Source organism: Pristiophorus japonicus, chromosome 5 (genome assembly GCF_044704955.1).
Source record: "Pristiophorus japonicus isolate sPriJap1 chromosome 5, sPriJap1.hap1, whole genome shotgun sequence".
In the NCBI taxonomy this organism is placed as follows: Eukaryota; Metazoa; Chordata; class Chondrichthyes; family Pristiophoridae; genus Pristiophorus; species Pristiophorus japonicus.
The window spans coordinates 102,802,032-102,816,624 of record NC_091981.1 but is presented as its reverse complement, the minus strand read 5'-3'; positions in this window follow the sequence as shown (position 1 = coordinate 102,816,624).

Genomic DNA, 14,593 nt, shown 5'->3' with positions numbered 1-14,593 from the left:
TGTATTTAATCTTAGGAAAATACAGAGCATGCTCCCTGGCTGATGCACCAGGAAGCACAAAAGAAGTGCAGGAAGTCTCCCTTCCTGATCCATATTCCCTGCCCCCTCCCCCCTGCACTTAGATAATCTGATCAAGAATGACAAACTCGCCCCCTAGGGGAAGTCCAAGTGTGAATGTCAAGCAAGATTAGGATTCAATTTAGTTTGGTTTCCTAGTTGACAGGCTAGCCTTGTGATGTTGAAACTATCAAGAGTTGCTACACTTTCCTAAACAATTCATTTATTTTCACTGTTTTTTATTTTGCATCACTTACAATATATTAGAAATCGATTTAGGAGATTAAACTCTCTATAGCATATGAAGGAACTCTTTCAAACATTCCACAGAGGAAATATTGAGTGTCAGCTAAACTAATGGTTACAAAAGACTGCTGTGAGGAACATCAAGCAACGATTTCCGTTATGTGCATAGCATTCATCAGAATCCTGATGCACATGAACAAATTAAAGAGGCCTGTGATGCAGTACTAATGATATCTCATGGGATCATCTTTCAGTGATAGCATTCAAACTGCAAATAGGCCCAAGGCTGATCAGTTACACACTTTGAAAATAATCTGTACAGGTAGCAGCATTTTGTCATTAGGCTGCTACATTCTTGGGGCTTTACTTTATCTTTGAGAGTTATGCTGTATCATTCCAAGAAAGCTATTCCAAAAGGCAAACTGTTTCATGCAGTCAGCAGCTAAGGCAGGAAACCAAATGCTGACTGAAATGGTCAAACACTGCCAAGGATCACTGAACTGATTAATGAAGCAACACGAAGAAAAGTGGCCCTTATTATATGACCTTACACATTTCAATTAAATGGATTGCACACTTGAAAAATGACAGAATGAGTATAGCAGTGCCTTACAGCTAATTACATGAAAAATACTTTGTGTATGGCCTTGCAGACTATTCTAGCCTCAGCAATAAGACCCTGTCAAGTACAAATCTTTTTTTTTCTTACTTGCTTATGGCCTGAGGCGAAGAACGCGGCAAATGACTGTTAGTGTAGATCAAGAAAATGGCACTTAAAAAGTGACTGAATCAATTTATTTCTTTCATATATTCACCTATAACATTGTAATAGTCACAAGCAATTTAGAATGCAATGTTCAGCCATATTTCATTGAAAGAAGAGGGGGAAATAGTGGGCACAATGAGAACAACAACTGGTTGTGTAAAATAATACAATAAAGTTTCAGTATTGTGTAAAAATATGAGTAAAAGTATTATGCACAAAACAAATGATTACTATATGGGTGAAAGACACAATGCTGTCCTTTGGCTATATTTTGAATAATGCCTGAAAAACTGATCAGTTATCTGGTGATCTTCAGAATTTTAGTACAGTATTTCCCTTTCTAACTGCTATAAACTTTTCGATCAGGAACCGTTTTTTTTTACTTTCAAGACAGCTATAATCTTGTTTAGATGCATATTATTGAAGCTGCAATATCTTCATTCTCCTGATAGAGTGTATGTCCTAATTTCAGTTCAATTTCATATATTCAGAATCCATCAACCAGTGAACATCATGTCCTACAGCAGAGTTAGAATAGCTTTCTGCAATTAAACATAAATAACTTTTAAAAGACTAATGATAAACAGAAAAGTATGCTGCTATTTTAAATATTTTAATATAAGCCATAAAAACATTTATTTGTTTAAAGTTGCAATATCTAAATATTTGGAGTAATACTTTGGATAGCTCATTAAACCTTAATTTTCAAATCTTCTGTCCCAAAGTATATAAATCAGTTAAAGCTATTCAAATGCCGAGTGCACGCAGGTCTCAAGAAAAAAATGCTGTAACAATAAACTGCTCACATATTGAAAGAACGAATGGGTTTATTTCTTTCCCACATTACAACACTGATGACACTTCAAAAGTACTTAATTGGCTGTGAATTGCTTTGAGACGTCCGGTGGTCGTGCAAGGCGCTATATAAATGCAAGACTTTCTTTCTTTCTGTGTGCTCTGTGTTTAACACACTGCTTAACGTCTTCATATAAATCCTTTTATTGAGTTACTTTAACACTGATTGAAAGTATCAACATCATAAATGTATTTTTTCAATGTTGCTATTTTAGGAAAGAACAATTGATGTTCACTGTTTCTGATTTCTTAATTACTTCCTTCGATCATTCTCAATACAGGTCAATTGTTCTCCCAAGGCCTTTGCTGTGCGTTTTAGAGGAATGCGGCACCAATGGAGAAAGAAAATTAGTGCAGGAGTAGGCCATTCGGCCCTTCAAGCCTGCACCACCATTCAATATGCTCATGGCTGATCATGCAACTTTCGTACCCCATTCCTGCTTTCTCTCCATACCTGTTGTGGAAAAATATTTCCGAAACTGTATAATATATAAAGGGAGGTTTATTAAATCAGAGACAAAGCTTTGGGAGAAGTGTTAAAGACCCCTGTCTCAATCTTCTCAAATTGGTATCTGCAGTGAAGTTCTTTTATCTTACAAATTTATGTCACTTTACAACACATGCTTTAGCACTACAAAGCTTTGACTATCGAAGGCTAAGCTTTTGATATAACCCATCCTGCATTGTGACAGGGCAGTATAAACAAATGCAGGCTTTTGACACCGGTATAAACAAACATACACAGCACTTAACTCTCCAGTGTTCATTATCTCACTTTCCTATCTTCATTAACTCAAGGCCAGCATACCTTAAAGTCTAACTGTTTAAAGCATAATGCATCAGTATTGTCCCTTACAAAATTCATTAAAGGGGAAAATAAAACAAATGTTTGGTCCCGTATACTAGTCCAGTATATGTCCAAAAATCTGCTCCAACAATATTCCTCCTTTTGGTCCTGGATGATGTTCACGAAATCCAGATGACCACAATGATAGTAGCATGATGTCATATATTCGTCCTTTGGGGCATGTTACTTCCCTGATGTTCCGTATGTCCACCTTGCCTGTAGCTCTAGGCTACCCTTCAAAGATAGTGGTCGGTGTCATCGTCGTCTGTTTCTTCATCCTTGGTGTCTTCAGGTATTTCCATCAGGTGTGCTTCTTCTTCGGCGATTACACTGGCTACTGGCATCAGTCGAGCCATCATAACTTTACAGCAGATATTAAAACACCCGATAATCAGACAGCAAGTAATTATTATTACAACCAGAATAATTACTCCATGCATAAGATAGGACCCCCAGGATCCCCCTAACAGCCAGTCAAACCAGCCAGATCCTCCTGCTGTTATGGATAACTTCTTTACCTCCCTTCTTATGTGATCAGCGAGGTTGGTTATGTTTTCTGAATTATCGGGAATGTAAGTGCAACATTCAGCTCCAATTAAGGCACATGTGCCCCCACTTTGTGCTAGTATATAATCTAGGGCCATTCGGTTCTGGAGTACCATTGTGCGTATGGCTACCATTTCAGCCGTTATGCCCTCTATTGCTTCAGCAGTATCGTTAACTATCTCTTCCAGTACCCTCTCCAGGTTATGTAATTCATCCATGGTGCATCCTATCCCGAATGGGAGCATCATGACCCCAAATTGCCTCTCTACTGGGGTAAGATCTCATCTTAGTCGACCTGGTGTCTGTACTTCTGCTAAAGTACGTACCCGTCTGACAAAAGGGACCACATATCCCAAATAACAGGACCCCCTCCAGTTCTGAGGCAACCAGGGGTAGGCCTTATGCCCGCACACAAAATAAGTGCCATTGTGTGCTGTTAGATTCGATCCCAATCTCTCTCTCAGCCCCCGTCGCCACCTAATCTTAGGGTCCCAGTCCTGGCTACTTGTCTGATTCTTCAAACCCTCTATTTCAAAGAACCCCTGGTTTGTTGTTTCACTGGCTATTATGTTCCACCTGGTGAGGTTAAAGTATTGCGTACAATTGCTATATCCTGCTACAAAACCTGTTTCCTCACCAGTCAGGTCTCTAGTGAAACAAATGTCAGCGGTGGGCCTTCCAACTCCTGAGGTGTTGGTCAAAACCAGGAATGGGGGTCGTACCGACCTATTGTATTCCGGCTGGTACCATCCGTCAAATGCATCCAAAAGGTAACCCCCCGATCTCCACGTTTCTTTATTACCCACTCTGGTTCCAAGTATCATTTACTTCCCCTGTATCGTTTTGTCGCCTTACCCACTCCGCTACTTCCGAAATGTTAAGGGAGATTGACCTCAAGGGGATGCCTCCTTTGCTATGTATGGGGATGTGCAAACATACCAGCAACTGGAAAAGTTCTCATTTTGCGCATAAACATAAGACATGTACAAAAAGGTATTCACATGTAACTCTCGTTTCGGTCTAGCTAGCAGGCCGGGCCTAACACGAACTATGATAATCGCACCGATCGCAATATATAGTTTCATCTTATTACTCTATAATTAACAAATAGTCAAAGACAAAATGGCCGTATGGCTTGCTTGAAGAATCTCTCGTTGTCAATCTGTAAATAGACAAACAACAACAACTAATACGTGTGCTAAACGGCTGGTTCAAAAACCTTAAGCTGGGTCCAATGCTTCCATTGTCCGTTCCCTTTAACATCGATGCAGGCACAAGTGTCCCTGCTGATTATAACCTCATACGGTCCTATCCATTTTTGGGGCAAACCCCGGTTATCCCAGGAGGACCCTTACCACAACGCGACTTCCCGCCAATGGGACTTCAGGGAGTTTTGTAAGCTCTGCTTCCGCGTCTCTTTCTTCCTGATTGTCCCTAACTAATTTACACATCCCTTTTAATAGAGTACTTAGTTCCGAAACATATCGTTTTATTTTGTCTTTTAATGGGCCTACATCGGCCCCCCTGTTATGATGTTCTCTGGTAATTGCATCGCCCTTCCTGTCATTAGTTCATAAGGAGCTAATCCGGTTGTCCGGTTTACCATGGCTCTTAACTTCATCAATATAATGGGTAATACTTCTGTCCACGTTTTTCCTGACGTTTTCATGGCCTTTGCCAGGGCATTCTTAAGGGTATGGTTCATGCGCTCTACCATCCCAGAACTCTGCGGGTGGTAGGGGATGTGGAATTTTTGTTTTATGCCCATCAGCTGGCATATTGTTTTTACAATTTTTCCGGTGAATTGGGTGCCTTGGTCAGAATCTATTTGAAGAGGCACTCCCCATCGGGGAATCACCTGCTCGGTCAATATCCTTGCCACTGTTGAGGCAGTGCAATCACGTGTGGGGAAAGCTTCCACCCACCGGGTAAATTGATCTATAATCACTAGGCAATATCTATCTCTCCCCATCCCTTTCCACCACCAATCTCTCCCAAGACTCCCGGTCATGGCCTCTCATCCTGAATGAGACAGGCCATGATGCAACTCCAATAAGGTATTCTGTATGCATTCAGGTGCCATTACCTTGTCGTTTCGTCTCCAAACGTTATCCTTCCCTTGCGTTGCGCCCTGCTTTGTCCACATACCTATTTCCTCCTCAGAAGTGTCCTGGTGTAGTTTCTCAATACTTATCTGTTCGTCTCGGGCCCCAGCGGCACTGACTTAATTTTAATAATTTAAAATCATATCAATGGAGAGTGTTTTTTTTTAACCACTTCAAATTCTTTTTTTTCTTCAATTAAACCAATCTTTTTCTTTTCTAAACTGCTAAAGCTTACTGTTTTAGCCTTTTTCAAAATTCCCTTTTACACCTTCACAGATAACTCACCACTCGTCCAGGAGTTTGACCTAATCCCTGAAGGTATTTCTAAATTTAAAACTCTTTTTTTTTTTACTGAGCTAGAAGCTTTCGTGTCAAGGTTTTACACAAAGGAAAATGGGAGCGTTTTAAAAGGCATTCTTTATCTCATTCCTGGACTAAATTTATGTCTTTCAACCCAATTGCATGTTTTCTTTCGACAAGTAAGTGAGCGTGTCAAATTCTTTTTTTTTTACTACCGGGACCATGTATTTTTATCTTTTACTCAACGAACCTATCCTTTGTGCATTTCCTAGTTCCGTAACTTATCATCCGAATATATCCACACCTTCGTTTCTAACTTAAAATGTAATACCATAAGGTTCACAGTTTCTTAAACTTCCCACATACAGGACAACACTACGAAGGGTTAAAAAAACATTTCACTCTGTTTGGAAAGAGTGGGTGGAGCTAAAACAGGCAGGCAACTCCACACCTTCTTAAAACAGGCTTTCATTCATTCCACAGTCAAAGTTACTCGAGTACTCTCTTCATTCAAAATAGACACTCACAAAAGTCTCTCTTCATTCAACAAAGCTTATGTCTGGATCCATATGTCACTTAAGATAGTCACTATCAGCTTTTTTATGGCATTACGTAATTACGCAAGTTACAATTAATGATAGGAATTAATTAATGACCCGGACAGCCTGCGTTTTTCATTCCCTTCCTTACCTTTCATGTTCACCAGTCTCGAACGTTTCCCTTTGTTTCTGTAATACTCACGGCCACGCCTACTCTGTGGAGACCCTTTGTCTTCGCAACAAAGCTAGCATGTTTCCTTACCACCGGAGTTTTCGGCTCTAGGTTGGATCGATCAGTTCCCTTCCGCACCGACCTTATTTACTAAAGGGACAACTCAAACTGGTTAGTCAGCCTCTTCCCGCTATCTTCCCGCTTACTCGTATCTTATACACTATCCCGTCGTGCCCGTACACCTCTCTTTTCAGTCTCTAACACCAGATTCCAGATACTGTCTTAAGTGATCACGTCTGATCAGAAAGTATCCTGTCGACTACGCCATTTTGTTGTGGAAAAATATTTCCGAGACTGTATAATATATAAAGAGAGGTTTATTAAATCAGAGACAAAGCTTTGGGAGAAGTGTTAAAGACCCCTGTCTTTGAACCATCTTCTCAAATTGGTATCTGCAGTGAAGTTCTTTTATCTTACAAATTTATGTCACTTTACAACACATGCTTTAGCACGACAAAGCTTTGACTATCGAAGGCTAAGCTTTTGATATAACCCATCCTGCATTGTGACAGGGCAATATAAACAAATGCAGGCTTTTGACACCAGTATAAACAAACATACACAGCACTCAACTCTCCAGTGTTCATTATCTCACTTTCCTATCTTCATTAACTCAAGGCCAGCATACCTTAAAGTCTAACTGTTTAAAGCATAATGCATCAGTATTGTCCCTTACAAAATTCATTAAAGGGGAAAATAAAACAAATGTTTGGTCCCGTATACTAGTCCAGTATATGTCCAAAAATCTGCTCCAACAATACCCCTTAAACTCTTCAGCTGTAAGGGCCACATCTAACTCCCTTTTGAATATATCTAACGAACTGGCCACAACAACTCTCTGCTGTAGAGAATTCCACAGGTTCACAATTCTCTGAGTGAAGAAGTTTCTCCTCATCTCGGTCCTAAATGGCATACCCCTTATCCTTAGACTGTGACCCCTGGTTCTGGACTTCCCCAACATTGGGAACATTCTTCCTACATCTAACCTGGTCAGTCTAGTCAGAATTTTATATGTTTCTATGAGATCCCCTCTCATTCTTCTAAATTCCAGTGAATATAAGCCTAGTCGATCCAGTCTTTCTTCATATGTCAGTCCTGCCATCCCGATCTGGTGAACCTCCGCTGCACTCCCTCAATAGCAAGAATGTTCTTCCTCAGATTAGGAGACCAAAACTGTACATAATATTCAAGGTGTGTCCTCACCAAGGCCCTGTACAACTGCAGTAAGACCTCCCTGCTCCTATACTCAAATCCTCTCGCTATGAAGGCCAACATGCCATTTGCCTTATTCACCGCCTGCTGTACCTGCATGCCAGCTTTCAATGACTGATGTAGCATGACATCCAGGTCTCGTTGCACCTCCCCTTTTACTAATCTGTCACCATTCAGATAATATTCTGCCTTCCTGTTTTTGCCACCAAAGTGGATAACCTCACATTTATCTACATTATACTGCATCTGCCATGCATTTGCCCACTCATCTAACCTGTCCAAGTCACCCTGTAGCCTCTTAGCATCCTCCTCACAGCTCACACTGCCACCCAGCTTAGTGTCATCTGCAAACTTGGAGCTATTACTTTCAATTCCTTCATCTCAATCATTAATATATATTGTAAATAGCTGGGGATCCAGCACTGAACCTTGCGGTTCCCCACTAGTCACTGCCTGCCATTTTAAAAAGGACCCATTTATTCCTACTCTTTGCTTCCTGTCTGCCAACCAGTTCTCTATCCACGTTAATACATTACCCCCAATACCATGTGCTTTAAGTTTGCACACTAATCTCTTGTGTGGGACCTTGTCAAAAGCCTTTTGAAATTCCAAATACACCACATCCACTGATTCTCCCTTGTCCACTCTACTAGTTATATCCTCAAAAAATTCAATAAGATTTGTCAAGCATGATTTCCCTTTCATAAATCCATGCTGACTTGGACCGATCCTGTCACTGCTTTCAAAATGCGCTGCTATTACATCTTTAGTAATTGATTCCAACATTTTCCCCTCTACCAATGTAGTCAATAATTCTCTGTTTTCTCTCTCCCTCAGTTTCTAAAAAGTGGGATTACATTAGCTACCCTCCAATCCATAGGAACTGATCCAGAGTCTATAGAATATTGGAAAATGACCACCAATGCATCCACTATTTCTAGAGCCACTCCCTTAAGGACTCTGGGATGCAGACTATCAGGCCCTGGGGATTTATTGGCCTTAAATCCCATCAATTTCCCTAACACAATTTCCTGACGAGTAAGGATTTCCTTCAGTTCCTCCTTGCTAGAACCTCGGTCCCCTAGTATTTCTGGAAGGTTATTTGTGTCTTCCTTAGTGAAGACAGACCAAAGTATTTATTCAATTGGTCTGCAATTTCTTTGTTCCCCATTATAAGTTCACCTGAATCTGACTGCAAAGAACCTACCTTAGTCGACTTTAATCTACATAAAACAGATTATCTGGTCATTATCAGATTGCTGTTTGTGGAAGCTTGTGGGCAAATTACATTACAACAGTGACTATGCGTCAAAAGTACTTCATTGGCTGTAAAGCGCTTTGGGTCATGTAAGGTAATATATAAATCCAAGTCTCTTTTTTTAAGTGTGTGAAGGTGAGGTGAAGCTATCAATGTGTGGTATGAGTTGTGTTTGATAGAGATTGTTGATAGGTGAGTGATGGGGGTGTGGTGCATTGAGCATTGTGGGAGGCTGTTGGTGCAGATGGTTGGATATGGCATTTGAAGACGAATTCATTGAACTTGACCACTCGTGTGACGTCATTAAACTTCTTCCTGCAGTCATCCAGGTCCTCAGATTACATTGCTTACATTGAGAACCACGGCTATCTGCCCCCATTCCCTTCTCAGCGTGTGTCTAGAAGGCCTCCTGGCCCCCTGTGGATACCTCTCCTCCTGTCCACCTCCTGCACTAGGCCCCCACCGAGTGCTGGATCAGAAAATCTGGGAGCCCTCTCTGCTATGGTGCGCCATCTTTCTCTAGGTCACAAACTTTTCGACAACGACGTCCAGTACCTGCTGCAGCCAGAATGCACAACCCCTTTATGAGGCGTAGGCTGTCTTTAAGAACTTCAGGCTAGCTTTAATTGGTGCCAGCCTCGCGTGAACTTGAACCCCCTGTTTAGGCATGCAGACACTTTACAGCCTGTTTAGCGCTAGACTGCACACTGCGGTCATTTAAATTGGCAGGCAGCAGGGTGATTGTACAGGTGCGGGGTAGTCACACAACATGATACCCGCGCCCGTTTTCAGGCCTTATCCAATTTCTAGCTCTTAGAGTTCTCACTTTCAGTATCATTAATATCCCTCCATCAAATGAATACAGGGTCTCTCTGCAATCCTGAAAATAAATCTACTTTAGTCCCTACATTGGTCCGTCTTTTTTCTACATCCTAATTATTGTGAGCTAGAAATCCGTTCGCTCCCCAGTGTGGCAAGCACAGCCTGCCATATTGATGGATTAGTTGGCCGGTTAGCATCCAAGAAACGGGCACCGAATTTATAGGCCATTGGGCTCTGAATTTCCCTGCGTGTAAACTGGTTTCCGCCACACTTCCGTCAAGTATCACCCGGTCGAATATAACAGAGGCTTGCTCGTCCACTCCACGCACCGACCTGGTATTGCAGTGTTACCAGGAATGGTGCAGCTTCCCCTCTCGGCCTTTTGGCTAAGATCAAATGTACTAGGGCAAAGTGATCTTTGGCGCTGGAGCTGATCTGACAAGAATGAACAAAAAAAAAATCACCCGGTCGAATATCGAGTGGTTAGAAACGGCGATGTTCATTGTTCCTTCTAGTTAAACAGGTTGAGTACTGCCTATGCCTAACCTCCTGTCTGAATTCCACTGAAAAGGAGTTCCCTAGGTACATAAGCACAAGAACATAAGAAACAGGAACAGGAGTAGGCCATACGGCCCCACAAGCCTGCTCCGTCATTCAATAAGATCACGGCTGATCTGATCATGGACTCAGCTCCACTTCCCCACCCGCTCCCCATAACCCCTTATTCCCTTATCTTAAACTTATTCTGTTGTGAATCTGTAAAGCATGCACTCCCATGCACCGCCACCAGGGAGTGCATCCCCTGAAGTCCCAAGGGATCCCAACATCCCTTGGGAGCACTGTATATAAGCTGGCCCCGAAGGCCTGTTCCTCACTCTGGAGTATCTTATTAACGACTGAGATCACTGTTACATTAACCTTCCTGTGTGCAGTCTCATCTGTGTTGGGAACACTATAACTGGCGACAATATACGAATCCAACACAAAGTTGTGGCAAACTGTGGACATCCTGGAGAAGTTCTCAGAGGGTGAGGACTGGGAAGCCTATGTCGAATGGCTAGACCAGTACGTTGTATCCAACGAGCTGGACGGAGAAGGAAGCGCTGCAAAAAGGAGAGCGGTCCTCCTCACGGTCTGCGGGGCACCGGCCTACAGCCTCATGAAGAATCTTTTGGCTCCGGTGAAACACATGGATAAGTCGTATGAGGAGCTGTGTACACTGGTTCGGGAGCATCTTAACCCGAGGGAGAGCGTGCTGATGGCGAGGTATCGGTTCGACACGTGCCAGTGATCTGAAGGTCAGGAAGTGGCGAGCTACGTCGCCAAGCTAAGGCGACTTGCAGGACAATGTGAGTTTGATGGCTACCTGGAGCAAATGCTCAGAGACTTTTTGGACTGGGCATTGGCCACGAGACCATCCTACGAAAACTTTTGACTGCAGAGACACCGTCCCTCAGTAGGGCCATTGCGATAGCACAGGCGTTTATGTTAACCAGTGGTAACACCAAACAAATCTCTCAGCAAACAAGTGCTAGCAATGTTCATAAATTAACTGGAACTGTGTTTCTGAGCAGAAATGTACAGGGCAGAAACCATGAGTCTGCAACTGCCAGCAGGCCTCAGGTGACCCAGATGACTCAGAGTCGACAACAAAGGATGAATGCAAGGCAATTCACACCTTGTTGGCATTGTGGAGGCTTCCATTCAGCCTATTCATGCCGCTTCAAAGGATATGTTTGCAAGAGCAGTCGAACAATGGGGCACCTGCAAGCTCTGCAAAACCTGCTAACAACCACGTGGCAGAGGAAGATCGGTCCATAGTCAAAGCAATTTCGAGCCTCAGAGAGAGGAGGCAGATGCTGAAGTACACAGGGAGCACACATTTTCGACAAAATATCCACCTATAATGCTAAATGTAAAATTGAATGGCTTACCCATAGCCATGGAACTGGACACTGGCGCTAGCCAATCCATCATGAGTAAAAAGATGTTTAAGAGACTGTGGTGCAACAAGGCAGTCAGACCAGCCCTGAGCCCCATCCACACGAAACTGAGAATGTACACCAAAGAGCTCATCACTGTCCTGGGCAGCGCCATGGTCAAGGTCACCTACGAGGGCACGGTGCATGAACTGCCGCTCTCGATTGTCCCAGGCGATGGTCCCACACTGCTTGGCTAGGCAAAATCCGCTGGAACTGGGATGACATCTGAGCGCTATCACATGTCGATGAGGCCTCATGCTATCACATGTCGATGAGGCCTCATGTTCCCAGGTTCTTAACAAATTTCCTTCCCTTTTTGGGTCAGACATTGGAAACTTTTCCGAGATGAAGTGGTTGGTCCCAGAGGCACGACCCATTCACCACAGGTGGTACCTCACATGATGAGCGAGAGAATGGAAATCGAGCTGGACAGACTGCAACGCGAGGGTATCATCTCCCCAGTGAAATTCAGTGAGTGGGCCAGCCCAATTGTTCCAGTGCTCAAAAGTGATGGCACGGTCAGGATTTGCGGCAATTATAAAGTAACTATTAATCGTTGCTCACTGCAGGACCAGTACCCGCTACCTAAGGCAGACGACCTATTTGCGATGCTGGCAGGAGGCAAGAAGTTCACCATGTTCAACCTGACATCGGCCTACATGACGCAGGAGCTGGAGGATTCTTCGAAGGGCCTCACCTGCATCAACACACACAAGGGACTGTTCATCTACAACAGATGCACGTTTGGAATTCGGTCGGCTGTAGCAATCTTCCAGAGAAACATGGAGAGCCTACTCAAGTCGGTACCACGCATGGTGGTTTTTCAGGACGACATATTGGTCATGGGTCGGGACACCGTTGAGCACCTACAAAACCTGGAGGAGGTCCTCCAGCGACTGGATCACATAGGGCTGCGGCTGAAGAGGTCGAAATGCGTCTTCATGGCAACAGAAGTGGAGTTTTTGGGGAGAAAGTGGATGTCATTCGGCCCACAGATGCCAAGACGGAGGCAATCAGGAACACACCCAGGCCACAGAACGTCATGGAGCTGCGGTCGTTCCTGGGACTCCTCAACTATTTTGGTAACTTCCTACTGGGTTTAAGCACCCTCTTAGAGCCCCTACGTGTGTTATTGCATAAAGGTGAGAACTGGGTATGGGGAATAAACCAAGTAATTGCTTTTGAGAAAGCCAGAATCATTTTATGTTCCAACAAGCTGCTTGCATTGTATAACCCATGTAAAAGACTTGTGCTCGCATGTGATGCATTGTCATACGGAGTCGGGTGTGTATTACAACAAGCTAACTTTGCGGGGAAGTTGCAACTAATCGCCTATGCCTCCAGGAGCTTGCCTCAGGCTGAGAGGGCCGACAGCATGATTGAGAAAGAGGCATTAGTGTGTGTTTTCGGGGTAAAGAAAATGCATCAGTACCTGTTTGGCCTCAAATTTGTGCTGGAAACCGATCACAAGCCCCTCATATCCCTGTTCGCTGAAAACAAGGGATAAATACAAATGCCTCAGCCCGCATACAAAGGTGGGCACTCACGCTATCAGCGTATAACTATACCATTTGCCACAGGCCAGGCACCGAGAACTGTGAGGATGCTCTCAGTCGACTACCATTGCCTACCACTGGGGTGGAAATGGCGCAGACTGCAAACTTGTTGATGGTGGCGCAGCCCGCAGACTTGTTGATGGGCATGGAAGCGTTTGAAAATGACATATCACCTGTCACGGCCCGGCAGATTAGGACTTGGACCAGCCAAGATCCTCTGCTGTCCCTAGTACAAAACTGTGTACTGCATGGGAGCTGGGCCAGCATCCCCGTTGAAATGCAAGAGCTAATCAAGCCGTTCCAGTGGCGAAAGGACGAGCTGTCCATTCAGGCAGACTGCCTGTTGTGGGGTAACCGCGTACTGCTACCAAAAAAGGGCAGGGAGACGTTCATCTCGGATCTCCACAGCACACACCCGGTTATGGTAATGATGAAAGCGATAGCCAGATCCCACATGTGGTGGCCCGGTATCGACTCTGACTTAGAGTCCTGTGTACGGCAATGCAGCGTGTGTGCTCAGTTAAGCAACGCGCCCAAAGAGGCACCACTAAGTTGTGGTCCTGGCCCTCCAGACTATGGGCAAGGATCCATGTCGACTATGCGGGCTCATTTCCCGGTAAAATGTTCCTGGTGGTGGTGGATGCTTTTTCAAAATGGATTGAATGTGAAATAATGTAGGGAAGCACCGCCACCACCACCATTGAAAGCCTGAGGGCCATGTTTGCCACCCTCGGCCTGCCTGACTTACTGGTCAGTGACAACGAGCCATGTTTCACCAGTACCGAATTTAAAGAATTCATGACCCGCAATGGGATCAAACATGTCACCTCGGCCCCTTTTAAACCAGTCTCCAATGGGCAGGCAGAGCGGGCAGTACAAACCATCAAACAGAGCTTTAAACGAGTCACAGAAGGCTCACTCCAAACCCGCCTGTCCCGAGTACTGGTCAGCTACCGCACGAGACCCCACTCGCTCACAGGGGTGCCCCCGGCTAAGCTACTCATGAAAAGGACACTTAAAACCAGACTCTCGCTGGTTCACCCCAACCTGCATGATCAGGTCGAGAGCAGGCGGCAGCAACAAAATGTAAACGATGGTCGCGCCACTGTGTCACGGGAAATTGATCTATATGACCCTGTGTATGTGCTAAACTATGGACATGGTCCCAAGTGGATCGCGGGCACGGTGATAGCTAAAGAAGGGCATAGGGTGTTTGTAGTCAAACTAGACAATGGACAAATTTGCAGAAAGCACCTGGACCAAACGAGGC